A 27,311-nucleotide genomic window follows, 5' to 3' on the forward strand; every position below is an offset into this window, starting at 1 on the left:
CATCATCCCTATTTCTCATGTATTGTTCCTACTTCTCTTCCATCATCATTACTTCTCATCCATATGTCTCATCCCTGATTCTCATCCACCATCTCTACTTCTCTTCCATCATTCATCATCCAAACTTCTCATCCGTAATACATCATCCCCACTTCCCATTCATCATCCCTACTTCTCATCCATTATCCCTACTTCTCATCCATTATCCCTACTTCTCATCCGTTCTTCTCATCCCTACTTTTCATCCATCATCCCTACTTCTTATTCCTCATCCCTGCTTCTCATCCAGCATCCCTACTTCTCATCCATCATCCCTACTTCTCATCTATCATCCCTACTTCTCATCCAGCATACATCATTCCTACTTCTCATCTCTCATCGCTACTTCTCGTCCATACTTCTCATCCATTTTCCATCATTCCTGCTTCTTATACCTCATCCATCATCCCTCCTCCTCATCCATCAGCCATACTCCTCATTCCTCAGTCATACCAACAGATTTTCAGTTTTGTGAAACACACTTTAACACTGATTGGTTGGCAATAGCCAAACAGAGATATGAGAGAGGCCTGCATTTTCTTTCACTGAAAAACAGCTTCCTCATTGCACGTGCTGGGTGAAGAGTAGGAGAGGAAATGCAACTGTGTGTTTGTTTCCAGTGAATTCAAGGCTGTACATCATTTCATCTTATTTAACTTGGTGTTTTTCTGTTTACACAGACTTCTGCAGAAAGCTCAGCTGGTTTGGGAAATACAAGGAGCCCACAGTTGCAGCCATAAATCATCTCTTGGAGAAAGGGTTATACAGTTCAACAGAAAACCTTTCTGGTTTCAGTTTCATATGTAGGAACAAATGTTTAAAATCAACTCTGGTGACCATGCAATCCAATTCATTTAAAACATTTCTAGTTTCATTTTTATTTGTAACAAATAAAATGTTTGAATCTGAGGCTGCTTTTATGTCTTGGAGATGTTTGAACTGTAGATGAACTATATAACCCTTTTTCCAAGAGCTGGTTCAAGGCCCATGCTGTGAGATTCTTGTATTTCCCAAACCAGCAGAGCTTTTTGCGGAGGCCTGTGTAAACAAAAAAATATTTAGTTAAATAAAATGAAGTGTTGTACAGCCTTGAGTTCACTTGAAACAAATACACAGTTGCCTTTCCTGCCCTCGGTCTTCACGCAGCACATACAATCAGAAGGCTTTTTTCAGTGAAATATAATGCAGGCCTCTCTCATAACTCTGATTGGCTGTTGCCAGCCAATCAATGTGAAGGTGTGTTTCACAAAACTGAAAATATGTTGGTATGACTGAGGAATGAGGAGTAGGGATGATGGATGAGGTATGAGAAGTAGGAATGATAGAAGATGGTTGGGAAGTATGGATGAGAAGCAGGGATGATGGAAGTGAAGTAAGGATGATGGATGAGAAGTAGAGATGATGTATGATGGATGAGAAGTAGGGATGATGAATGAGAAGTAGGGATAAGAAGTAGGGAATGATGGATGGGAAGTAGGGAGGATGAATGAATAGTAGGGATAAGAAGCAAGGATGATGTGTGATGGATGAGAAGTAGGGATGATGGATGAGAAATAGGAATGATTTATGATGAACGAGAAGTAAGGATGATGGATGAGATGTAGGGATGATGGATGAGACGCAGGGATGATGGAAGAGAATTAGGGATGATAAATTATTAGGGATGATGGATGAGAAGCCGGGCTGGTGGATACGAAGAAGGGATGATGGATGAGAAGTAGGGATGATGGAAGAGAAGCAGGGGATGATGGATGAGAAGTAGGGATAGTGGATGAGCAGCAGGGATGAGAAGTAGGAATGAGGAGGGAGGAGTGAGGATGTCCTAAAATGGATGCTGTAGGAGTGGGTGGCATATCGTCCATTGTTTTGGGAAATGGGAAGAGTTTGAAATTAAGGTCCTCATTATGAACACAGTGGTCCAAACCACACCGACGGAGGTGGCGGTAAAAACAGCCAACAGAGGAGCGGTCCGGACCGCCAAATAATGAACCAGCTGAAACGCAGGCATCCTAAAAACCACCCACCGCCAGTAGAGGAGTGCCGATGGCGACGGCAGAGTCCGCCCACAGGCCGACGGAAAGGCCCAACCCGCCCATCAAATAATTAACCACTAGCCCGCCGTCAGTTCCTGGGCGGGAACCACCGCCATGCAAAGCCAGGCAGAAACAAACCTAATATCAGGAAACACTCACCTGAGGCCTACACAACACGCCGAAGCAGACATGGAGACAGAGCTGCAGATCATGCCAGCCCTGCTCTTTGCCATATACCTCCACGACCGTGACCGCCGACGAAGACGACGACGGTGAGTACCGCAACCTATGACACAAGGGAGGAAAGGGCACAGTTACATACCCACCCATTCCACCCACCCTGCAACGTTCCCACAACCCTTCACACAAGCACAACCCATACACCCCAAAGCAAGAGGTATTTACCTGACAAAAGGCAAATCCAACCTGACCATAGTACATAGAAAAACCCCACACCCACAAACAATGAAACAAGAGACCAGGGTTCAAGAGTGTGCCGGCAAAACAAAGGCCACACATAAATATTTATTGCAGCTCACAGAACTAACTATTCACAACAAGGCCAATGGCCAGTCCATAGTGCCAGACGTGTTTGGGCTACAATGGCCCCAAACAGACTCCCAAAAGTGCACGGTACTCCACCTAATGGGGCAACAATGGGGCAACAATGGGGCATCCAGGCACCTCAGGGAACAGGGGCAGGTGATGGTGGGGGGTGAGGAATTGTGACAAGGGTGGGGCTTGGACTTGCGCTCGGAAGGTAGAGGGGGTTTGGGTTTGGCCTTGGAAGGTGGGGGTGTGTGCTTCGACCGGTTGGAGCCAGATGGACTTGGCTCTGCAAGGGACTTCTTCCTTTCTTGGGAAGGGGCATGGGAATGTGAAGGGCGGACAGGGGCAGCTGTGAAGTGTAAGGAGTGGAAAGGGCATGGAGGTGCGCACGCTTAGGGACAAGACGGGGTGGGCCAGTGGGTTGGAAGAGGTCAGCACGGGAGAGGACATTTTTTTGGGGAGCAATTGGGTTGGGCCTGGAGGAGGGCGTGGGAGTGGATGCAGAGGGTGTGGACGTAAGTGGTGTAGGGGACTGGACAGTATGCTGAGGTGTGGTGGATGTGTAATGTATGGGTGTATTGGTGCGTTTGTGTGTTTTTGGAGGAGGTGGAGTGGACACAGTGGGGGAAGACAGGCTGCCAGTGTGGATGTATGTTGTGTGGGTGTCTGCAAGTCTGGTGATTGTGCTGCATGTGTCAACTACAGTAGTTGTGGTGTCTGGGGTGCATGTATGGATGTCTGCTATTGTAGTGAGTGCAGGAATAGGCTCAGCAACAGTGACTGAGGGTGCAGTGACTGGGGGTGTGCATGTAGAGGGGACAGACAGGGTAGCGGAAGAGGTGAGCACACTAGGGGAAGTGGATGTTGCTGTGTGTGCATGTGTATGTTGGCTGTGTGAATGCTTGTGTTGGGAGGTGTGGTTCTTGTGTTTAGAAGTGTGCTTTTTGTGTGTTGAGGTGCTAGGCTGCGTGTCAGATTGTGTGCTTTGGACGGGTGAAGGGAGTGGGGTGCTGGAAGGGGTAGAGGAGGTGGAAGGGGGACGGAATGACCAGGGAAACTGGCTGCCGTCAAAGAGTAGGCCAGAGCCTGAAAAGATCTCTGTAGACCAGACACAACACTGTGAATGCCATCCAGATAGGCATTGGTCTACTGCATCTCTGATGCTAGCCCCTGGATGGCATTGCAGTGGTTGTCTGCCCTACAGAGATGGTTCTCAGGAGGTCAATAGCCTCCTCTGTGAGGACAGCAGGGCTGACTGGGGCAGGGGAGGAGGTGCCTGGGGCGAAGGAGACGCCCACCCTTCTGGGTGAGCGGGCACGGCCAACTCGGTGGGGAGCAAATAGGAGGGCGGTGATGGCATGGGGGTTGGGGGAAGATGATACTGTAGGGGTGTGCCCACTAGGGTCCGCCACCGCCAGGGAGACCCCATCTGAGGACGTATCGGAGTCACTACCTCCAGTGGTAGTTGCCTACCCTGTGGTACTCCCCTCGCCCTCCAACCCAATGATCCCCTTGGTGTCAGATGACTCTGCCTCCGAGGAACAGTGGGCCGCTGCATCCCCACTCGCCGGTGCCTCAGCTCCCTCGCCAGATGATGCTGATGTACACAAACAACACAAGAGAACAGGGATTGGGAGACAAAACAGGAGAGACACTTGTAAATAGCTGAAAGGAGTGAACATATTGGCCAGACATACACCCACCCAGAGGACCCCCCCAACAGGCAGCCCCTTCCACTATGCCCATGGCCATGCCCCTGACTAGTGACCAGAACCCAGCTCTACATACATCCCCTGAACTACCTAACGACCTGACGTGTAGGAGACCTGACCAAACACCCCTACACCCTACGGAGGCCATCATGTAGATGGACTTCAGTCAGAGTCCCTGCAACTAAGCAGCATAAACCCTAATGCGCACACAGACATCCATCAAGGGTTAATATTGTGATATGTGTACTCACCCCCTTGTGACTACTGTGCAGCCTTCAAGCGCCCATCCAGGTCTGGGTACACCACCGCCAGGATGCATAGCATGAGGGGGGTCAGTGCCCGACGGGCACCCATTCCACGTTGGGAGGACATCCCCAGCTGGGCCTCAGAGGTTTTTCGTGCTCAGTGCCGCAGGTCCTCCCACCTCTTCCTGCAGTGGGTGCTCCGCCGGTTGTAGACTCCCAGGGTCTGCACCTCCTTGGCGATGGCATGCCAAAGTGCCCTTTTCTGGTGGGGGCTGACCTGAAAGGGAGACACAGAAATGTAACACAGAGATCAGGTACTTAAAAATTGTCTACAGCTGGCTATGAGTCCACTGTGGGGCGGACAGTACTAACAGACTTACAGGATATAGGCACGCAGCATGGCATGAACCATGGCCCATGCAGGGTCAGAGGTACACACTTAAGTACTTCCAACACGATCCATTACACACAACCATTGCCTCCAAACCCGCGACTCACCTGTATCTCTGGCCGTCCGTAGAGCTTGGCGTACAGGGGCAGGACCCCGTCCACTAGCCTCTCCAATTCCTCCTGGGTGAAGGCTGGAGCCCTTTCCTCTGCAAAACGAGCCACTTCCATGACCAGAGGCAGGACACAGCAGTACACTCAGTGGAGTACCTGCTTGCACAAGATCAGGGAGTCAAGTGAAGTTGTAGTGACGAATTTGCATACGCACCTCGGCGGTGTGCACCGTCATCGCCGGCAGCGATCATGATACACCAGGATTACCCATTGGCATCCATGTTAACCAATGGTAAACACCGCCTTACGCTGTTACGTCAACCGCTAGCGCTATGAGGTCACTGCCACAACGACCGTTCTGGATTACAGGGGGCAGACATTTTGGCCTTAACTACGCATTAATAAAAATGATATCTGCACAATGCAGGCCCTATTGTTCACTGAACACACCTATGCATGTGACCATTAACAATACCACACAAACAAACCATGTTCACTATTTATGGTCTAGATGAAATTCTGTCAAACAGATTTCACTTTTGAGTCTCTACAATCAAGTCAGCAGTGCACAATGAATGACAATGGTTGCCTATGTATGTGTGTGTTCCTCACACATGTTTCAAACCCTCCTAGGTACCGACCCTTGTGGCAATGAAGGGCCCCATCGGTGTACCGACTGTAGAAAAGTACCATCTTGCCTGGCATGTTACCCCCATTTGCACTGTATGTATGTTTGTTTTTGCCCTTATGGCACTGGGATACTGTTAGGCAGGACCCCAGTGCTCATAGTGTATGCCCTGTATGTGTTCCCTGTGTGGTACCTAACTGTATCACTGATGCTCTGCTAACCAGAACCTCAGTGTTTATGCTCTCTCTGCTTTCTAAAATTGTCACTGCAGGCTAGTGACTAATTTTACCAATTCTCATTGGCACACTGGTACATCCATATAATTCCCTTGTATATGGTACTTAGGTACCCAAGGTATTGGGGTTCCAGGAGATCCCTGTAGGCTGCAGCATTTCTTTTGCCACCCATAAGGAGCTCTGACAATTCTTACACAGGACTGCCACTGCAGCCTGAGTGAAATAACGTCCATGTTATTTCACAGCCATTTTTCACTGCACATAAGTAACTTATAAGTCACCTATATGTCTAAACCTCACTTGGTAAATGTTAGGTGCCAAGTTACTTAGTGTGTGGGCACCCTGGCACTAGCCAAGGTGCCCCCACATTGCTCAGGGCAAATTCCCCAAACTTTGTGAGTGCGGAGACACTATTACACGTGTGCACTGCACATAGGTCACTACCTATGTGTAGCGTCACCATGGTAACTCCGAACATGGCCATGTAACATGTCTAAGATCATGGAATTATCATTCCAATACCATTCTGGTATTGGGGGGATAATTCCATGATCCCCCGGGTCTCTAGCACAGAATCCGGGTACTGCCAAACTGCCTTTCCGGGGTTTCCACTGCAGCTGCTGCCAACCCCTCAGACGGGATTCTGCCCTCCTGGGGTCTGGGCAGCCCCGGCCCAGGAAGGCAGAACAAAGGATTTCCTCTGAGAGAGGGTGTTACACCCTCTCCCTTTGGAAATAGGGGTGAAGGGCTGGGGAGGAGTAGCCTCCCCCAGCCTCTGGAAATGCTTTGATGGGCACAGATGGTGCCCATCACTGCATAAGCCTGTCTACACCGGTTCAGGGATCCCCCAGCCCTGCTCTGGCACGAAACTGGACAAAGGAAAGGGGAGTGACCACTCCCCTGACCAGTACCTCCCAGGGGAGGTGCCCAGAGCTCCTCCAGTATGTCCCAGACCTCTGCCATCTTGGATTCAGAGGTCTTGGGGGCACACTGGACTGCTCTGAGTGGCCAGTGCCAGCAGGTGACGTCGGAGACCCCTCCTGATAGGTTCTGACCTCTCTTGGTAGCCAAACCTCCTTTCTTGGTAGCCAAACCTCCTTTTCTGGCTATTTAGGGTCTCTCCTCTGGGCTATTCCTCAGATAACGAATGCAAGAGCTCACCAGAGTTCCTCTGCACTTTCCTCTTCGACTTCTGCCAAGGATAGACTGCTGACTGCTCCAGGACGCCTGCAAAACCGCAACAAAGTAGCAAGATGACTACCAGCAACATTGTAGCGCCTCATCCTACCGGCTTTCTCGTCTGTTTCCTGGTGGTGCATGTTCTGAGGGCTGTCTGCCTTCACCCTGCACTGGAAGCCAAGAAGAAATCTCCTGTGGGTCGACGGCACCCAAAATCCTCAACTGTGACTCTTGCAGCTAGCAAGGCTTGTTTGCGGTCCTTCTGCGTAGAAACAACTTTGCATCCTCCGGAGACAGCCCTTTTGCACCTTCATCTGGGGTTTAGTGGGCTCCTGTCCCCCCGGACACTTGCGTGACTCTTGGACTTGGTCCCCTTCCTTTACAGGTCCTCAGGTCCAGAAATCTGTCTTCAGTGTTTTACTGGCAGTTGTTGTCCTTGCAGAATCACCTATCTCGACTTTACTGTCTTTCTTGGGTAGTAGGGTAACATTACTCCTATTTTTCAGGGTCTTGGGGTGGGGTATCTTGGACACCCTTAGTGTTTTCTGACGCTCCCAGCTACCCTCTACAACCTACACTAGGCCTGGGGTCCATTTGTGGTTCACATTCTACTTTTGGAGTATATGGTTTGTGTTGCCCCAGGCCCATTTCTACCTATTGCATTCTATTGTGATTCTACATTGTTTGCACTACTTTTCTAACTGTTACTTACCTGATTTTGGTTTGTTTACATATAATTTGTGTATATTACGTACCTCCTAAGGGAGGGTATCCTCTGAGATACTTTTGGCATATTGTCACTAAAATAAAGTACCTTTATTTTTAGTAACTCTGAGTATTGTGTTTTCTTATGATATAGTGCTATATGATATATGTGGTATAGTAGGAGCTTTGCATGTCTCCTAGTTCAGCCTAAGCTGCTCTGCTATAGCTACCTCTATCAGCCTAAGCTGCTAGAACACCTCTATTGTACTAATAAGGGATAACTGGACCTGGCACAAGGTGTAAGTACCACAAGGTACCCACGATAAGCCAGGCAAGCCTCCTACAGTAGGTGCCATTGATGGCACCCACATACCTACAATACCCCCAAGAGTCGGTGAACAGGGTACAGAAACAGAAAGAACTTTCACTCCATGAACATCCAATTGGTATGTACTGCAGACCAGTTCATCGCACATGTGAATGCCATGTTCCGCGGGTTCAGTCTATGATTCCTTTGTGCTGAGGAACAGTAAGTAGTGTGCCACACAAGATGGAACAACTACAAGAGGACAGAGGGTGGATCATAGGTAGGTGTTTCTGCCAGTAACTGCCACCTAGCAGACAGCCAGGCTATCTGACTCAGAGGCTTGACAATGACTGCTGTGCTTTGCACGTTTTTCTAGGTGATTCTGGCTATCCCAACTTGCATTGGCTCCTGACACCAGTGAGGAATCCTGGGAGAGATGCAGAGCGGAATTACAATGAGACCCATGGACGTACTAGGAGGGTGATAGAGCGCACAATAGGTCTCCTGAAGGCTGGATTTTGTTGTCTACATATCTCTGGGGGTTCCCTGGCCTATGGGCCTGAAAAGGTGTGTCGAATAGTGGTGGCCTGCTGCATGGTGCACAACGTGGCAGTGAAAAATTCTGTCCCCCTCTTGGAGGTGGATGGTGCTGTATATCCTGACCAGCTTCGTCAGAGAGGGGAGGAGAGTGATGGTGATGATGAGGAAGGGGAAGATGTCAATTCCAGGACCCAACTGATACAACTCTACTTCCAGTAACTATTTGGGACTAAGGGCTGACATAGGTGTTTGTGAAACATAAGATCAGTGTGGTTTGTCATCTAGGGGGGGTTTGAATCTACTATGAACTGGGTCCAGGTCTGCATGGTACCAAATACAATTTAGTGGTTCATTTTTTGACAACATTTAGGCACACAGGTGTACTTTCATGCTACCCATTACAAATAAAGTAGTTATCAGCCAGTTGCATCCATACTTCACTTTGTTCACACATTATGACAGGGGACAGTGTTACAGGTGTGATATGTGTTTTATTTGGGGCAGGGATTGAATAGTGCAAATTACAGTGATGGCAGTTGGCCATGGGTGGTTGTCCTCAATGCCAACGTGGTGGCAACCTTGCTGTAAGCATTGACGGGTCCATCAATGCTTACATGAGTTCTTATTGATTATTAGAACTGTTTGGTGGTTGATTGTGTGGGATGGTTGGTGGGCAGATTATTGCAGAGTCACTTCTTTGAGGGGGCCTTGTTTTTGGCAGGGTTTCCAGTCCCATATCTTGGCCTGAGGGTCCATTTGGGCACCTGCTGTTGACCTAGCGGGGATGACATGCTTGTTCCTTGTGTTTCCTCTGAGGGTAGTTTGTTGAATGTTGCTGCTGATACTGTCATTGTCCGGTCTGTCTCCTGTGCTGTAGTGGGTGCCTCCTGTTCTGTGTGGATCTCAGACTGGGTTTGTACCAGCTGCAGCAGTGCTCCTGCTATGCTGGCCTTTGTGACCTTGTGCAGTTTCCACTGCTCCATGGCCTGTTGGTGGTGTTCCTGTTGCATCTTCTGACTATGTTCCAGGGTGGATACTATCTGGGCCAATCTGTCATGGTTATGCTGGTAGGCCCCCAGGACCTTAGAGATAGCGTCCTGGGCCGCAGCATCCATCCTGTGGCCTCCCCCCTGGGCCAGTGATGCCCTCCCACTGGGCCGAGCCCACCTGTGCCTGTGTACCCTGCAAAGGTCTGGCGGTCCCACTTGTACTGGGGCCATTGTCTTCCTGCCTGTTGGTAGGGGGTCGCTGTGGCCTCTGTACCTGTGTTCCACCAGTCTGTGGCCTAGATACACTGGTGTGGGGAAGGTTAGCCTGGGCTGATTTTCTTGCCTGGGTGGTAGGGGTGTCAGTGGTATCCGGGTGGGGCTGCTGGATGGTGACAGTCCACGACTGTGTGAGTGGCCAGCCTGCTCATCAGTGTCCAGGGATCCATCCCCAGTGTCCTGTAAGGTGCCTCTGTCTCCCTTCGGGACACTGCCATTCTTTCGTCCTGTCCGTCAGGGTGGCATGGGTGGTGGTGCCTGTTGGGAGAAATGGACATGTCTGTTACAAATGCATGATCGGATGGGGTGCACAGGGCTGGGCTGTTTTATGCAGGTGTTACATTTTGGGGCCATGCAGGGTGCCTTTGTGAGGTTTACACTGCATTTTGCTTAGGATGTGGAGTTGCACTGTGGGTGGTGTAGTGCCATTGTGAATCCTTGCAGGGGTAAATGGCTGTGCACAGGTGGAGGGATGTGGCCCTGTTAGTGGGTTTGTGGGCATGCAGGGAGACTGGATGTGGTGATTGTGGCCTGGGTGGGGTAGTGGTCCTGGTGGGTGTTGGAGGGGTGGAGTGGTGCATGCATTCCAGGTGTGATGTATATGGGGTAAATGTAGACGACTTACCCGAGTCCATTCCTCCAATGAGTCCAGTGAGTCCCTCAGGGTGCAGGATGGCCAGTACCTTTTCCTCCCAGTCTGTGTATTCGGTTGGTGTTGGTGGTGGTCATCCCCCAGTCTTCTGGACTGCAATGTGGTGCCTGTATGCCATGGCCCTGATAATCCCCCACTGGTCGTTCCATCTCTTGTGGATGTCGTCCCTGGTGGCTGGATGGTGTCCCACTGCATTGACCCAGTTGACAATGGTCTGCCGTAGCTCCATCTTCCTGGCGATGGGTGTGTACTGCACCTGAGCCCCGAATATTTGTGGCTCCACCTTCAGGATCTTGTCCACCGTGGTCCTTAGCTCCCTTTTTGTGAAGCGTGGATGTTTGGGGGTGACATGGTGGGTGTGGTGAATGGTGTCGGGGCTGGAATCGCGGTGAGGGTGCTCTTCTGTGGGTCGGTGTGAGTCTTGTGTATAGTGGCGTTCGGTGTCTGCTTCTGGTGCTCTCTGTCTTCGTTGGCCAGGTTTCATTGAAAAGGATTGTGGGGTGTGTCTGTGAGTGTTTCATGGTGTTGTGGATGTGTGTCAGGTGTGTGGGTTTCTAGCTTATCCAATGTGTGCACTTCTTGCTGTTGGGTCCACTTGCCGCCCGTGGCGGTCGGCACCGCTAATGGTCGTTCGACTTCCACTGACCGCCAAGGTGATTTGTGCATCATTATTTGGAGGGCGGGATGTGGGTGTGCTCGGCGGTGGCGGGGTGGAAGGTCCAGCATTTCCGCCGACAGGTTCCTGGCTGTGACTGGTGGACTAGTGATTTTTGGCAGGTTCGGAATTTTGGTTCATTATATGTCGGGTTTCTATTCACTGCCAACGGCGGTCTTCTGTTCACAGCCGCCACAGCGGTCGCCGGTGTTTATCACCGTGTTCATAGTGACCGCCTATGTGTTGAATTAAGAGCTGTCAAAGCCAATATTACAATAGATAGCCAAAATGTCAGACAATCAATTCTCTACACTCCACGCTTATAGATGCACGATCATGCGCATGCATGTCTATATACAAGTCACTCTGGCAGGTGCATTAATCTTATGTCTGTTCTAGTACGCTCAATTACAAACTAAGGAAACACATGATTCTTGTCCACTTGTTTTGAACGGTTTCCTAGATTACGCTAACGCTGGCCTTTTCTACTTAGACCACACCACATATTTCACAAAGATTCACAACGCTAGTCTATTCTACTTTACAGCGCCGTTTACGCAAAGCTACTGTGTGTACTTTAAAAATCGTTGTATTCGCTCTCTGTCTTTTTGCAGATTCAACTTGTTTTAGGTGAGTTTTTATAGGAGGTTGGACGTCTTTCCACGTCCGGTGTTGTAACCGTGTGTGTCTGCCTATCTGTGCGAGTCCCCCCTGACGTCAGAGGGAGACAGAGCCATACAGCTGCTGCCTGCACGTGTGTGTCTCTCCCGTCTGCCTGTGTCCCCCCGACCCTCACCCCCTCCCCGAACACGAAGTTACGCATTGCGAGGAGAGTTTCATCAATAGTCTTTCGAGCAGTATGTGTAAATGCATTTGAATGTACTGTGATGTTCGATTAAACATTCCTGTGTTTGTTTAACTGTTTACTTCCCACAGTGGAAGGAAACATTTAATTATTGAATAATATAATAATTCCCTTAAAAACACAGGTTATACGGACATTATAGTTAGATGTGATTTTCCACAGTGAAAGGAAATTGTTGATTATCATGAATCCCTGTGTGTTAAGTATTATTTGTATTAGTTCATAATAACTATATGATAAATAATAGGATTTATAATCACATATAATATATGACATTTATATGTAACATATTAATATGGTGCATATAATGATATAATAACATGTAATGATTAGGAAAAATAAAATGCATGTAATAGAGACAAATAATCCCAAGGTGTCAAACTGGATCAGGAAAGTTTTCCTCCGCAGTAACTGTGCATTTAGAGGACGTCGTGCAACTCCATAGTTATGATGTTGACTCAGTCAGTATAGTCCCTCCTCTGATGCTTTGAAATCAGCTTCTTTTCTGCGCAGCTATGTGCATCTGGAGAAGGAGTTCCTCTGGCCATTTTTGGCCTTTACTTTTTTCCACTGTATTTTTTCATGACATTGGAACAGTGTTCATGCCTACTGGCTTTAAGCCCTGTGTGTCATGTGCTCGGCAGATGTCATCACAGACCCTCACTGTGCGTGTGGTGCCTCGGCACCCACAACACTGATGACTGGAATACCTGTCGACAACTGAAGCCTAAGACATTGTGAGAGCAGTGGATGAAGCTCCTGATGAAACATATTCTGTCCTGTGGTGTATGAATGTGATGGGGTCTTGTCTGGTGGTGGTAAATTGTTGTGAGTGCAGTAATTTGTTGGATTTCTGTGTGGGAAAGTCCAGGAATCTGCAGGCAGCCACAATTGTCCTACCACATACCATTCCTCTAAGGCTCCAGAGAAGAACGTTTCCTCACCTGTTTGGGTGTGCAAGTGACCATGACAGGGGAAGGCCTAAAATGTAATGATGAGAGATCAAAATGACCTATCACAAAACCAGCTGGTTTAGTAAGATGTTCACCTGTGTCTTTGGTCCTTGGCTCCGTCGCCATATGGGGGAAGCTACCAAACCCAGAAATTCCCAAAAAATAGACACCCGGGCAGTCCATGGAGATGTGGCTTCTGTGGATCCCACAAACTTAGCTTACCCACAATACCCTGCGAAGGTGAAATGTTCATCAGAAACACTATTTTTCCTTTCTTCTCCTTTATGTAAACTACAAGAATGTGCAGGGATCCACAAAAACGCTACCACCCTTTCTTTCTCCACTTGTCCTGATAAAAACAAAACCCCTCTTGTTTGACTGTGTCTAGTCTCTGCATTACTAATGGCTCACTCCAGGGGTTCAACAGCAGCCCTCATGCAAGGACTACCATTGACCCTTGTGTGATCCATTCCTGTCACGGGCAGGAACCGCAGGCACACATATGGGATAGCGTTTTTACTGGTGCAACTTGGGGAACGCTAGGCGGTAAGGTGTTTATGGATCGATGCATATTTATGTAGTTTAATTCACAGTAATTGCAAGGAATAAGTGCTTATATTAAATGTTATACCTTTGCATGGTATTAAGTGTTGAAATACTTTGTTGAAACCATGCAAGCCACACCTCCATGCACTCCCCTGGGTATCTATTCTTTAGAACTGACTGGGTTTTGTAGGTGTCCATAAATGGTTCCAGATCCCAGGTTTAATTAGTACACTCACCTCAGTTACCCTGATCGCTACAGTACCTTTTGTGGCCTTCTCTGTTGCAGGCACTTGGCCTAGCAACACAAGCAAGGTACCATTGACTTCAGGGAATGTTGGGTGGAAGGAAGTTTGTGGCTCCCCTCAGATTTCAGAACTTTGCATCACTGAAATGTGATCAAAATATGTTTTTTCAGGAAAATGTTGAGGTTTGCAAAGGATTCTTCACATCAATATATCTCATTCTACTATATTCCTCTCTTCTCCACTCTAACCTGCACTATGCTCCTGCCATTTGACAGTCCATTTACATCACTTGACGCTTGTTGTTGGTTGTGCCTTGGCTTGTGTGTGTTTCTTTCTCACACTTCACCTTTTAGTCTGCAATTTGTTATTCTCCTGCTGCTACTGCATTGACTTAATAGTGTTGTATTCAAGTTCAAACATGTAGTCCTTTTGAGGTTGAGCATAGCAGTGTGCAAGTGCTGCTTTTCTGACGTGTTGTCATCTATTTTGGCTTTTAGCCATGCCCATCACTATTGCTTGTTCATAGTTCTTTGTTATCAATGATAAATGCTTCATGATTGTCCCTCCTCGAGGTGGTTTTGTTACCGCCTTGGACATCGACCTTGTATTACTTTTCATTTCCAATTTATATGGCAAGAAAAGTACGGTTAAGAGTTAACAATGCTAATAGCTCTAACTCAAGCAAATGTGAGACCAATTGCATTGGAAATGTGTAGGAAGTTGGCTCTGTATATACTATCTCAAAGTGAGAGATAGTGTGCACTAAGTTCCCCTTAGAGGTTGATAGTGACAATAATAGATAATACTAATACTCTATTTGTGGTAGTGTTGTTGAGCAGTAGGCTTATCAGAGGGTAGTGTTAAGCATTTGTTGTACACACACAGGTAATAAATGACAACATACACTCAAAGACTTAACTCCAGGCCAATCGGTTTTTATATAGAAAAATATTTTTTTCTTAATTTATTTTAGAACCACAAGATTCAGAATTCAAGTAAATACATAAATTGTAAGGTACTTGGTATAAGCAAATATGAAACTTTATTTTAAAAGTGGACACAGTGCAAAAATCAGCAGTTCCTGGGGGAGGTAAGTACAAATTAGTTTAGCAGGTAAGTAAAGCACTTACAAGTTCAGTCTCCAGGGCATAGGCAGCCCACTGTTGGGGGTTCAAGTCAACCCCAAACACTCAGCACCAGCAACACAGGGCTGGTCAGGTGCAGAGGTCAAAGTAGGGCCCAAATAACATAGGCGCCTATAGAGACTACGGGTGCTCTGGTTCCAGTCTGCTAGCAGGTAAGTACATGCGTCCTCGGAGAGCAGACCAGGGGGGTCACACAAAATACACCCTCAGCGGCACAGGGGCCGCCGGGTGCAGTGTGCAAAGTAGGTGTCGGGTTTTGCGTTGAAAGCAATGGAGGGACCCAGTGTCACTCTGGCGATCCAGGCAGGGCACAGGGGGGCTTCTCGGGCCAGCCACCGACTGGCAAAGATGAGGACCGCCTGCTGGTCACTCCTGCACCAGTAGTTGGTTCTTCTCAGGCCTGGGGGCTGCGGGTGCAGTGCTCCTTCCAGGCATCAGGTTCTTTGTTACCTGGTAGTCGCGGTCAGGGTGATCCTCTGGATTCTCTCTGCAGGCATCGCCATGGGGGTGCAGGGAGGTCATCTCAGGGTGTCCACACCGTTGGAGTCATCTGGGGGTCCTCGCTGCAGTATTGGTTTCTCTGGACACGAGCCGAGGGCATCGGGTGCAGAGTGTTGGGGACTCACGATTCCAGAGTGAGGCTAGAGTCCCTTCAAAGATGGTTTCTTCTTGGATGTTCAGACAGAGCCGCTGTCCTCTGGAGTTTCTTGTTTTTTTGGGTTGCAGGGCAGTCCTCTGAGTCGGCAGAGGTCGCTGGTCCTGCTGGATGCGTCACTGTTGCAGGTTCTTTGAGTCTGGAGACAGGCCGGTAGGGCTGGAGCCAAGTCAGTTGTCTCCATCTTCTCTGAGGGGCTTTCAGGTCAGCCGTCCTTCTTCTTCTTTAGGTCATCAGGAAATCTGTTTTCCTGGGCTCAAAGTCGGCCACTAAATACAAAATTTAGGGGGGTGTTTTAGGGCTGGAGGGTAGTAGCCAATAGCTACTGTCCCTGAGGGTGGCTACACCCTCCTTCTGCTTCCTCCCTTTCGGAAGGGAGGCAAATCCCTAATCCTGTTGGGGGAAATCTTCCAAAGCAAGATGTAAGATTTTCTAAGGAAGGGGTCACCTCAGCTCAGGACACCTTAGGGGATGTCCTGGCTGGGATGGTGACTCCTTCTTGTTTTCCTCATTAACTCCTCCAGACTTGCCGCCAAAGTGAGGGCTGTGTCCGTGGGGCAGGCATCTCCACTAGCTGGAGTGCCCTGAGGCATTGTAACACGAAGCCTGAACCTTTGAGGCTCACTGCTAGGTGTTACAGTTCCTGCAGGGGGGAGGGTGAAGCACCTCCACCCAGTGCAGGCTTACTTTCTGGCCTCAGAGAGAAGCAAAGGCTCTCACCCCAGGAGGTCAGAAACTCATCCCTCGGTGGCAGGCTGGCACAGACCAGTCAGCCCTGCACTGAAGGACTGGGTAAAATACAGGGGGCATCTCTAAGATGCCCTCTGTGTGCATTGTGTAATAAGTCCAGCACTGGCATCAGTGTGGGTTGATTATTCTGAGAAGTGTGATACCAAACTTCCCAGTATTCAGTGTAGCCAGTATGGAGCTGTGGAGTTCGTTTTGACAAACTCCCAGACCATATACTTATTAAGGCCACACTGTACTTACTATGTCAAAGAATGGACTTAGACACTGTAGGGGTGTCTACACCAGAGCAGTACGCGCTCTATTGGCGACAAAAATGCAAAAACCCAGCACTCTCAAAACAAAGTAATTTATGCATTGTGCTGATATGTTGTGGTTTAACCTTTTGCATGGCAGAGTTCAATCCTGAAAACTTATTTTTAATATGCTTACAAATACTGTTCTTTTGCAGTGTATTGCTGCAGGTTTTCAGAGTGTGTTAGGGTGTGGCCCCTTTCCAGGGCCTTCCAGAGACTTTCCCTGCAACATGCCTGGGCGTGGTTCTGGGCTGGGCCAAGACTCTATAAAAGAGAGCCAGCCCAACTCCCAGTGCTCACTATTCAGAGGTCCCGGTGCAGAGCAGCAGCTTCTTCCTGAGCTCCTGTACCGGCGGCCTATTTGGATCTTCCAGTCTTCTGCCCTAATCCTTCATTGGTGATCATTGTTTCAGGCGGTAAGACGGTGGTTGGACTGTCCCGACACCGTTATTTAGAATTTTTATATTCATGGTTTAAATTCTTAAACGAGTAACAGATTACTTGTGCGCTACCATTTCTTGACATTTATATGGTAGTTTACAAATAGGCAAGACGCGCAATTTATTTAATAAAGGTTTGACTTTGTTACTCATTGCGCGCTACCATTTCTTGACATTCACATGGTGGCTTAAGAATCGGCAAGACGCGCAATTCGTTTTATGGTGTTTAAACATTGTTGTTCATTGCGCGCTATTATTTCTTGACATTTACATGATGTTTTACGAATTAGCAAGACGCACAACTCGTTTCATGAGCATTTAACTTTGTTGTTCATTGCGCGCTACCATTTCTTGACATTTTACATGGTGGCTTAAGAATCGGCAAAAGAAGCGCGATTCGTTTCATTGTACTTTGACCTTGTTATTTATTGTAAAGTACTTGAATAAGAAATTTTTCATTTATTTCATCTTGATTCCCCTACAGGTATCCGGCCATCTTGAAACTTAGTCATTTTAAACTTAACTCTTAGATTGTTCATGTTTTCAGAGTGACTAGGCTTAGAATCATAGTCTAGTATTGATTTCAGGAGATATAATTTTCATATTGTGTGTTCTAACCTTTTTCTTACTACAGGTCTCCTTCTCAGCTGTTCCCTTCCTAATCCCCTCTTCCCCTCTTGAACTCTCTCAGTCTCTGTGATTTATCTATCAGGGTCTTGGAGCTGTTCAGTGGTGGACATGTTGGGAACGTGCACAGACCCCGAGGATCTGGTGACTCTGACAAGGGGCATATTGCTCATGCAGCTATGCCCTCACCTGTGGTGTAGTGCACCCTGTCTTAGGGCTTGAAGGCCTGCTAGAGGGGTGACTTACCTATGCTACAGTCAGTATTTGGTTTGCATGGCATCCTGAGGGGGATGCCATGTCGACTTTGCCTTTTTCTCCCCACCAACACACACAATCTACAATGGCAGTGTGCATGTGTTAGGTGTGGGGTCCCTTAAGGTGGCACATCACATGCTGCAGCCCATAGGGACCTTCCCTGGTCACAGGGCCCTTGGTACCACATTCTACAAGAGACTTATCTGTGTACCAGGGGTGTGCCAATTGTGGGACAATGGTAAATATTTTGTGAAATAACACTGGTGCCTGGGCCTGCTTAGCAGGCCCCAGCACACTCTCAAATCAAGTCAGTATCAATATCAGGCAAAAAGTGGGGGGGGGGGAGTAATTGCAACAAGGAGCCATTTTCCAACAAAATGCTTCTTTGTACATGGTGTAATCCTTTATTTCTATGGCTGGAATATCGATATTTTTGATTTTGTCATAATTGCATCCTTATGTATGATCTGAGTGTTTCAGGATGGCTGTTCTCCACTAAATGCAACTCCAAGTCACACAGTGCCACTCCACTGTACTGAATGTAACACTATTCCACACCTCACTTCACACCACAAAATAGCACTCCATTCTATGCCAGTACACTCTAAGCTACACAATGTCACTCCCTGCAAACCCACACCACACAATGGTATACCTCTCCATACCAATCCACACAATACCAACTCCACCAGCACCAAGCCACTACTCTCTACACCACCAGTCTTCACATTTGTAAATGTGAGGCCACTCCCTCCCCCACTGGGGGAATAATAATTGTGGCCCCCTCTGAATTTTTCACAAATATTCAGTTTCATTGGCTATTTTTAAATCTATCTCAATTGTTTGTCATTGCAGATAACTTCTGTCAATGTTTTAAAACATGCATTCAAACACATGATGCCAATCATACTATTCTTGTGTGGCAGACATAACAAATGTGTTAAAGTATCCACAGTATGAATATTAGAAGTGGGGATGGGCTTGGGCTTTTGAAGAGTATTTGTAGTCCCTTCCCTTTTGGCGTGCACTCCAAAGTTTGGATATAAATGACAAAACTTGTTAGTGATGACCCAATAGAGAACGGTTTGCTGCTGCTCATTTTTGTCAGCGTAAGACAGCCCTGTTTTCACCATAATGCTTGTCCTTGCCAGAGCCAGGCTGCCCAAGATGATGTAATTCACTTATATCAGGACTTTTGCTTTATTAAGATTGGGAAGCAATGGAGGACATGTAACTCTTTTCTGATGTGGCCTAGAGAAAGTGGTGGAGTGGCCTGCCCGAATATCCTGAAGTACTTTTGGCCCACCCACTTACAATACATCTCTGAGTGGTAGGTCTACGAGAGTGAGAAACACTGGTTCCATATGGATCAGTCTGACAGCCTCTCTGGGTTCTAGTAAGGCTACACAAGAACGCTCAACTGAGCAGCACCTATGTAGCTACCCTCATTTGGACTCAACATATAAGACAGATTGGGATTCAGTAAGGGGGTTACTAGCCGAGGACTGTGCGAAACGACCAACAGGAAAGGGGGACAAGATTAGGCAGCCAACTGGGAGTGTGGAAAAGGGGTTTGTGTATAGCAGTTATGTGTAGGGTCACAAACAGGTACTCACAGGAGAGTTAATCAAAAGTGTTTTTAATATTGAGTATCAGACAGGCCACTCAAGGATATAGCAGAGAAGTCTGAATCATTACACGGAATAGGCAGTGGCTACTATAGGGGTGGGTGACTGGCTGTAAGGTCACAGTAATACAACCAGAAGTATGGCGGATTGCGAAAGTAGGGCCATATTTATGCAGTTGTGCGTCAAAAAATCTAACGCCGGCTAACGCCATTCTGAAGCGCCATGCGGGCGCCGTATTTATTCAATGACGTTAGCCGGCGGAGCTGCCTGGTGTGCGTAAAAAAAAATGACTTACACCAGGCACCGCCGGCGTAGGGGAATATGGAGCTTGGGCTTGGGCTTGGGCGTCAAAAAATGGGGCAAGTCAGGCTGAGGCAACATTTTCGCCTCAACCCGATTTGCGCCATTTTTTTTTACTCCCAACCCCCATTGAAATGACTCCTGTCTTAGCAAAGACAGGAGTCATGCCCCCTTGCCCAATGGCCATGCACAGGGGACTTATGTCCCCTGGGCATGGTCATTGGGCAGAGTGGCATGTAGGGGGGCACAAATCAGGCCCCCCAATGCCACCAAAAAAAAAAAAAGAAAATTACTTACCTGAACTTACCTTAAGTTCCCTGGGATGGGTCCCTCCATCCTTGGGCGTCCTCCTGGGGTGGGCAAGGGTGACAGGGGGTGTCCCTGGGGGCATGGGAGGGCACCTCTGAGCTCCTTCCGAGCCCACAGGTCCCTTAACGCCTGCCCTGACCAGGCACTAAAAAACGACGCTAAAGCGGCTGGATGTCATTTTTTTTTACCCGCCCACTCCCGGGCGTCATTTTTGCCAGGGAGTGTAAATACGGCGCACATGCCTCGGAGTCATTTTTTAGACAGGAACGCCTACCTTGCATATCATTAACGCAAAGTAGGTGTCCATGCTAAAAAATGACGCCAACTCCATGAACTTTGGCGCTAGACGCGTCTAACGCCAGAGTATAAATATGGAGTTCGTTTTGCGTCGAATTTGCGTTAAAAAAAACAACGCAAATCCGGCGCAAACGGAGTATAAATATGGCCCGTAGTGTCTGGCATATAGGCAAGGTGATTTCTGTTATCAATGGGCTTGTGAATCCTGTTAGGCAACCACACCATCAGTCGGCCTGGGTTGTCCCCTGATGAGTGGATTCAGGATGGAGTGTGGGAGAGGGTGGACAGGAGTGAGCTTTCATTGATTTCAGTCTGCCCATGGCGTGTTCCTGATCAGTCCAGCTAACAGGTTTATTGTTCACTGTATGTGGGATGACTCCAGCCATTGCTCATGGTGTACGTGTCCAAGTGTCCGTTGTGGCATTGGAGCCAGAAACCCTCATACCAACTGTGGGCCATGCACGCCCCTATATGGTATGCGGTGTTAGGTCAGCTGAATCAATGACACGTTGCAGCACTTGCTTAGTCCCTGCTGGAATTTTCAGTCTTTTGGCTCTGTATAAAGTTGTTCAAAATGAAGTGTGCACAGAATACAGATCATCCCTTGGGACTCAACAGATGCTAAAGAATACAATACTAATGATCACTTTTGTGTTAGTGCGGTCAGTTAGGCTTATCAGAGGGTATTGCAAAGCGTTTGTTGTACACACACAGGCAATAAATGAGGCACACAATCAATGACAAACTCCATGCCAATTGTTTTTATGTAGCATTTTATACAGCAAAAATATATATAAAAGATCTTCTTGCAGGTAAGTACATTAGCAAGTAGGTATCAAGCATATGTATCAACACCACTTTGATTAGAGTTGGCAAAGAAAATGGTTTACAGACAAGTAACACTTTTCACTGTAAAAAGTCAACACTTAAATTTTTAAACAGTCCTAGGGTGAGAAAAGAAAGTGTTAGTGCAGTTTTGTGGTGAGTACTTGATTTACAGTTACAGTCACTGGGGGTTAGCATGTCCACAGGTCAAGGTTCTGGTTGACTTCAAACATTCACCACCAGCAACACAGGGACGGATGGGTGCAGAGGTCAAAGTTGGTGTTTGATTTATAATGGGATCGATCCTAAGGAGACTGGGGGGCACTCGGAAATAGATCTGCCATCAGGTAACTCCCTGTGACTTCAGAGGGCAGACCTAGGGGGTGCACAGGTTGGCACCAAACACACACCATTAGCAGCACAGGGTCAGCCAGATGCAGGATGCAAACATAGCGCTAATAATATTTTTCAATAAAAAGATGCTGCAGGCTAGGTCAAGGTGGTTGGTTCCGGGAAGCCACAGGCTGGACAAGGAATAGTGCTGCTGTCCGGAAGTTGCTGTACTGGTGGTCGGATTCCCTAAGGTCAGGGGGGTCTTGGTGCAGTGTTACCTTTGGGCGCTGGGGCTCCTCACCTCTCAGTCAATGGCCGGCATGAGTCCTTCCACCAATACACACCCCCACCGGGGCCTGTAAGGGTTGTGTGACTAACCCCCTCCCATTCGCTGGTTAGGTGCTGAGCGAGAAGATGCAGCAGGCTTGCACCACGAGTCTATAAGGAGAAGGCAATCTTCAGACTGCTTACACGCCAATATGGCACCATGGCTCTAGATTTTCCCACCTCTGGGAACAGTACAGCCCCAGTCAACTGACCACTCTCCATGGATCATTGTGATGCGTGTGGGTGCGGTCACTCCATATAAGTCAATATGCCTGCTCCTTACCTACTTGTAGGAAGACAGGCCTATTTCTGTTAGGCACATCACCCGCTTGTAGGGCTGAAATAGCTAGGAACAGCAGGTGTGGGAGCAGGTGGGGCCCAACCAAAATGAGGCAATTCAAACCCCAAAGAAGCTACTCAATAAGTGCAACTTAAAACAAATGGTGGGCCTGGATATGCATACACAGGGCATCCTAAGAAATGCCCCTCTATTCAGAAGCAGACCAGTGCCAAAGGCATTGAAAGCCAGAGGCAGAACGACAATATTGACAGAGCAGTCTGTGACAGACTTGCCATAACAAAATCGGAAGCTATGGAGAAGCGCTGGATGGATGAGGGCTGCCCTTGACCTGATAGAAGTCACGGATTGGTGTGTATGTGTCTGCGCGCGGTCACTCCCTAGAAGTCAGTATGCCTGCACCCACATCCTTGTAGGAAGACGGGCCTATTTCTGTTAGGCCATTCTCCCGCTAGTGGGGCTGAAACAGCTAGGCAGCAGGCGTGGTGGCAGGTGGGCATCGACATGATAGAAGTCACAGATTACTTAGAACATGACTTTCCATGGATCTAGAAAAATTGTGGTGTCTCTTTGGACAAAGCCACTACCTAGAGTTCGACCTGTTCATTTTGCATACTTTAGACTTTCATGTTTGTTTGTGAGTACTGAACATTGGTATTTAGCTATTTAGCTTGTATTTCATTGTCAAAATGTTTATTGTTTTAAAACTTTGGCATTTACCCAAATAAAAAAAATGATTATGCTTTGCAAATGTGTCACTCATTAGCACTGTTCCATCTTTGTAATAGCATGAATATGATTAACCATCATAAATGAATGGATTGCTTGAATTACCAAAACTAGGGAGCATTAAAGGACCTGTCTAGTAGCAAGAGCAAACCTGCTTCAGAATTATAATATTGAGAGAGAAGTCATTTGTCAAATTCTGGAAGGTAATTGTTAGAAATGGGGTCTCTAGTTGGCAGTCGGTTTGAACCCTGTCTGAGTAGGGACCCTCACTCTAGTTAGGATAAGGGAGATACCCGGTCAGATAACCCCTGCTCACCCCTTTGGTAGCTTGGCATGAGCCGTCAAGCTTATCTCAGAAGCAATGTGTAAAGCATTTGCACATAACACACAGTAACACAGTGAAACCACTACAAAAGGACACCACGCCACTTTTAGAAAAATAGCCAATACTTATCTATTTAAAACAAGACCAAATACAACACAAATCAAACATATAGTAATAAAAAAATAATTCTGCTAGATTTACTCAAAAATATATTTTCTTGAAGTCAATAGCTCCACCTGGGGCTATCACGGCATTGTGAGCAACAAAACCAACATTTTGCAGCCAGAAGACCCGCAAACAGTACCTTGGATTTGTAGGGCGTCATGATCCTCGCGGTGAGCTCCGGAGAGCGGCATCGCTGTGTCGGTTCCAGAGTCTGTGCAGGAGTCGTTGGGCCCTTGAATTCACACGCATTGCGTATCAAACTCCGGGCTGATGAAGTCAGGTGTGCCGGTGTTGATGGCGTTGGGGCTGCGGTGGGAAGCAGGACGATGCAACATGCGGTGCCCACAGGTCACGGTGCAGGCAGCGGCTTGGCGATGTCATCCAGCGGCGTCGGTGAGACGAGGGCTGCGGTGTGAAGCAGGGCGGTGCAATATGCGGTGTCCACAGGTCACGGTGCAGGCAGCGTTGTCATCGTTGCGCCCAAGCCAGTGGTGCGGGATGGGACGGTGGTTCGTGACACAGGCCACAGTGCAGACAGGGATGCCTGTTGACTACACTAGTCGATGGTGCTGGAATCGGTAGACCGGGGGTGCGGTGCGGGATGGTGCTTCATGCTTCTCACGAGTGGTGTCCACAGGCCACAGTGCAGGCAACAGCGCCAGTGTCAGCAGGAGCGTCATCGTCGGGGAGGCCCAGGCTGCAGTGTGAGTATAGGCAATGCCGGAGTGTGGGGCCCACAGGTCGTGGTGCGAGCAGCGGCTCAGTGAAGTCTTATGATGACAGCATCAGTGAGATGAGCGGCGCGGTGCGAAGTGGGGCAATGCAACTCCGTGCAGCGTCGGCAGGTAATGGTGCAGGCCAGCAGCTTCTTTGGCGGCAGTGCAGTGGTTTTTCTTCTTGTACAGCACAGAACATACTGTTCCCAGTGCTGCAGGTCGAGAAAACTGAAGTCTTTGGTGTCCCTGAGACTTCTAACAGGAGGCAGGCTCTACTCCAAGCCAAGGGACAGTACTCCTCCAGCTCTTCAGCTGTTCTCCTTGGCAGAGGTTCCTCTTGATTCCAGAAAGATTCTAAAAGTCTGGAGTTTTGGGTCTTCTTCTTATGCCCTGTTCTGCCTTTCAAGTTGGCAAACTTCAAAGCAAAGTCTCAAGTGTTTGCAAGATCTTTCCTTGTCCAGGCCAGGCCCCAGATGCACACCAGGGGGTCGGAGACTGCATTGTGTGAGGGCAGGCACAGTCCTTTCAGGTGTGAACGACCACTCCTCCATCCCCTCCAGCTCAGATGGCTCATCAGGATATGCAGGCTACACCCCTGCCCCCTTTGGTGTCAATGTCTAAAGAGGTACAAAACAGCCCAACTGTCAAACTGACCCAGACAGACAATCCACACTCTGGCAGAGTCACACAATGGTTTAAGCAAGAAAATGCCTACTTTCTAAAAGTGGCATTTTCAAACAGACAATTTAAAAAACAACTTCACAAAAAGATGTATTTTTAAATTGTGAGTTCAGAGACCCTAAACTCCAATTTTAATCTGCTCTCAAATGGAATCTGCACTTTAGGATATTTAAAGTCAGCCCCATGTTAACCTATGAGAGGGATAGGCGTTGCACAGTGAAAACCGAATGTGTCAGTATTTCACTGTTAGGACACATAAAACACAATAGTATATGTCCTACCTTAAACATACACTGCACCCTACCCCTGGAGCTACCTAGGGCCTACCTTACGGGTGCCTGACATAGTAAAAGGGAAGGTTTTGGCCTGGCAAGAGGGAACACTTGCCAAGTCGAATTGACAGTTTAAAACTGCACACGCAGACGCTGCAGTGGCAGGTCTAAGCCATGTTTACAGGGCTACTAATGTGGGTGACACAACCAGTGCTGCAGGCCCACTAGTAGCATTTGATTTACAGGCCCTGGGCACCACTAGTGCACTTCACTAGGGACTTAACAGTAAGTCAAATATGCCAATCATGGATAAACCAATCAACAGTACAATTTACACAAAGATCACTTGCACGTTAGCACTGTTTTAGCAGTGGTAAAGTGCCCAGAGTCCTAAAGTCAACAAAAACTGGTCAGAAAAATTAGGAGGAAAGAGGCAAAAAGACTGGGGACAACCCTGCAAAAAAGGCTAGGTGCAACAGTAATCCCGAGGGAGCAGCAAATATATTTAAAATTAAGAAGTATTCCACATAACCAATCAAACTGACAGTTAATAACAGTCTATTGTTGATGTTTATGCCCCCATTTTCTTCTTGTGATGAAAGCTGTCAGTTTTTTCACATTCACTCCTGTTCAGGACAGGCAGTTCCTAGAAGAGAAAAGACACCCCGTAACTCTTCCATTCACAATTAATATGAAGTTCAAGTGTTGAGCAACCGATTTAGTCTAACAGCAATGTCACATAATATTCTCCAATACAGTCCTCAAATGCCAGATAACAGCAAAATACTTATACCATAGGAAAGTCCCAATTGTGTTCTCCATCACCTTTGTCATCATGAGAACAGAGGCCTCCTGCTGTGGGCTAGGGTGATAATCATTGCTTGCCACCATGTCCTTACTAGAAACCTAGCAAATTGTACATTCTATTTCAGGACCACAGTTGAATATTAGGATAGCTGCAGATTTTTTACCTTAGAATCAACAGGCAAGCATTAGCATTCATTGTGGTTGATGGAAGGGGACAATAACAGTCCGTAATCACCTGGCATAACTTGCAGTAGTGATTGATAAATATGTGCAGGGATTCCAATGTTGCTGCCTGGCATCGATCCAGTTACAGAACTGTGTATGTAGAGATTGCAGCTTTAAGTCTATGAGTATGAGCCACGAAGCACTCACTGTTCTCCAAAAACGTTCAACATGTTACTATGCTAGCGGTGCTTATTTAACTGAACAAGTTACTGCACCTACCTGTAATATACTTGATGATCACACTGTTGCTATATGTTATGATCTTCGGCAAATATTTTATGTCGCCTTCGTTTTCGTCATTACCACTTTTGAGAGCTCGTTAAAACATTAGAAGTTCAGAATTTGTGCTGCACAAATATTTTGTTGCATGTTGTAGGAAGTTGGCTCTATATATACTATCTCAAAGTGAGAGATAGTGTGCACAGAGTCCAAGGGTTCCCCTTGGAGGTTGATAGTGGCAAAACTATATAATGCTAATGCTCTATTTTGTGGTAGTGTGGTCGAGCAGTAGGTTTATCAGAGGGTATTGTTAAGCATTTGTTGGACACACACAGGCAATAAATGAGAACACACACACTCAGAGACTTAACTCCAGGCCAATAGGTTTTTATACAGAAAAATATTATTTTCTTAATTTTTGTAGAACCACAAGATTCAGAATTTAGGTAAGTACATCAATTGTAAGGTACGTCACACAGGTAAGTATGGAACTTTGAATTAAAACAGTAATGTACACAGTTTTGCAAAAATGGCAAATAGCTATTTTAAAAGTGGACACTACAAAAATCAACAGTTCCTGGGGGAGGTAAGTATTGGTTAGTTTCTCAGGTAAGTAAAGCACTTACAAGTTCAGTCTCCTGGGCATAGGCAGCCCACTGTTGGGGGTTCAAGTCAACCCCAAACACCCAGCACCAAAAACACAGGGCCGGTCAGGTGCAGAGGTCAAAGTAGGGCCCAAATAACATAGGCGCCTATGGAGAACAGGGGTGTTCCGGTTCCAGTCTGCTAGCAGGTAAGTACCTGCGTCCTTGGGGAGCAGACCGGGGGGGTTGGT

At 47.5% G+C, this 27,311-nt stretch overlaps 1 long non-coding RNA gene across 1 annotated transcript in view; it reads right to left on the bottom strand.

Moving 5' to 3' along the window:
- Positions 1–21,318: 21,318 nt before the first annotated feature.
- LOC138295904 (uncharacterized) overlaps positions 21,319–27,311 on the bottom strand; it is a 72,882-nt gene continuing 66,889 nt past the window's right edge. The window contains exon 3 of the long non-coding RNA XR_011203711.1: positions 21,319–25,871. This is a non-coding gene — a long non-coding RNA (uncharacterized lncRNA). The remainder of the gene's footprint in view (positions 25,872–27,311) is intronic.

Source organism: Pleurodeles waltl, chromosome 5 (assembly GCF_031143425.1).
Source record: "Pleurodeles waltl isolate 20211129_DDA chromosome 5, aPleWal1.hap1.20221129, whole genome shotgun sequence".
NCBI classification, from domain to species: domain Eukaryota; kingdom Metazoa; phylum Chordata; class Amphibia; order Caudata; family Salamandridae; genus Pleurodeles; species Pleurodeles waltl.